The sequence below is a fragment of the Trichosurus vulpecula genome, chromosome 6 (genome assembly GCF_011100635.1).
Source record: "Trichosurus vulpecula isolate mTriVul1 chromosome 6, mTriVul1.pri, whole genome shotgun sequence".
Taxonomy (NCBI): Eukaryota; Metazoa; Chordata; class Mammalia; order Diprotodontia; family Phalangeridae; genus Trichosurus; species Trichosurus vulpecula.
In genome coordinates this window covers 34,663,661-34,665,684 of record NC_050578.1, presented here as the reverse complement: position 1 = coordinate 34,665,684, position 2,024 = coordinate 34,663,661, and the positions used below count along the sequence as shown (strand labels likewise).

Genomic DNA, 2,024 nt, shown 5'->3' with positions numbered 1-2,024 from the left:
TTCAAAACACTTTTAAAAGGATGGTACAATGAATTAAATTTGAAGTTTCCCAAGCTAACTATAACCCGCTCTATTCAATGTAGACACCAGTCTTTCTAAATGTCAAAATGTGGCAAATCTTGTAATGACAGATCTCAAGAAAAAACAAAAGCCCTCTAGTAATTCCAGTCCTGACCATTTCACCCTAGAATAATGTTATACAAACTAAAGTTGCCTTTTCAAAATTCAATCAGGTAGGTGTAGGGTCCATTGGTATCAAGCTTTAACACTTGTCTGTTCCTATAAGTTCCATGTCTCACCACTATACCAGCTTCTGCACTTTCACTATAGGCAGCAAGCTCTTTTTCATACAGAGTCACAAAGGGAGAATAAAGCACTAATCCTTCTTCTTTTCCACATTTGGTGTCGTACTTACTTCAAGCTTCTTCTTTTTACTTTTCCTCTGAGGATGACTTGAGGGATGATGACAATGTTCCTAGGTAGATCCAGTATTGAGACATGCTTGCCATTTTCAGTCTCACTTAATTTCACATTCAATAGTGTGTTAATCATTTTAGGTAGAAGGTTTTTTTCAGCACCTTTGAAGAAGCAGACACTCTTTAATGCTCTCTGAAACTTCATCTATGGTGCCTTGGTGTTGTCCTGGGAAGGACAGACTTGAAGCTTGGCATGAAGACACTGCAGCAGGAGCACGCAGGCCATGGAGGAGAGTGCACCTGAAGATGGGCCATGGCTGGGAGAGATCTTGCAGCCCCTCAATATATGTAATTATTTAAAAAAAATATACAGTTGAGAAAATGCATACATGTATTGATATTGACTGGTATTCTCTTTTTTTTGACAACCCTTATTAGATCTAATTTTCTTTTTTCTTTATTTTTTCCTTTAGTCTAATTTTCATTTCAGTTGCAATTTGGAAATTACATCATACTTGATGGTAAAGTTTGTTTTAAATAGAATGTTCCATAACTCTTTACATTCTTTCATTTGCTATTGTCCTCTCTGTAGGTTGATCTTTAAATTAGTTTCAGATGACTTTATTTAGTTGAATGACTTACTATTGTTTCATAAATATTTTGTTTTAAATTCACCACACAGTATTTTATGATATGATACTGCTCACAGTCTTCCTTCATCTTTCTCCATAGGATTTTACTCATTTGTGTTCTAAAATAATGTTAATCATAGCTTCCGTATATTTTGGCAAATAAATCAAATGCCTGTTAAGGTCATCTTTGACCTTTGGTCCTTCTTCTCATGGTGATGCATATACTACTATATATGAATATAAACAGTTTCTCTCAGTTCAGAGAGGTAAGTGGCATACATTCTTGATCCGTAAATGTGTTACAATGAAATAACACAATATGTGTAGCCAGAATTTAAGTCCAGCTCTCAATCTAACAGAAACAAGAAGCATTATTTCACAGAAAATTTGGTCGTCTCATATCTGAGTGCACATAATTAGCATTTGCCAAAAAATCACCATAAACAAAAATTAAAGCTTATACATCCACATGTATTTTGGAGGTAAAAACAAAGTCTGAGAAAGTCTGTAAAGAACATATTATGACCCTCAAAATTTGCTCAACATATACTTTGATTCTCAGTGATTTCAATTCAAAGGTGAGAATAAGTATGTATGATGAAAAATATATTGGAAAATATGGTTCATCTATAAGAAATAAGAGAAACCAAAAACTTGTAGACTTACATCAACTTGCACATCATGAATACTTTATTTAGAAAAAAAAGACCAAGAAGATGATAGATAGTCACAAACAATAACATTTGATGTTAAAATCAATTTAAATTTTAATAGACAGTAAATAACATACAACTGCTATGGAAATCATTCCTAAATAAGCTATTTTTGAACATGTAGTCAGATCACCACTCTTTGAATGAATTAATGAAATTTAAAAAAAAATTTATTAGGCCTAACTATGTGTTAAGCATTGTGCTAACTGACAGAGATACAAATATGAAAAGTGAAGTAATCCCTGCTCTCAAAAACAGAGAGG

The 2,024-nt window shown here is 33.1% G+C and overlaps 1 pseudogene; it reads right to left on the bottom strand.

The window, feature by feature from the left end:
• Positions 1-218: 218 nt before the first annotated feature.
• Positions 219-702, bottom strand: LOC118854584 (annotated as a pseudogene).
• Positions 703-2,024: the final 1,322 nt, after the last annotated feature.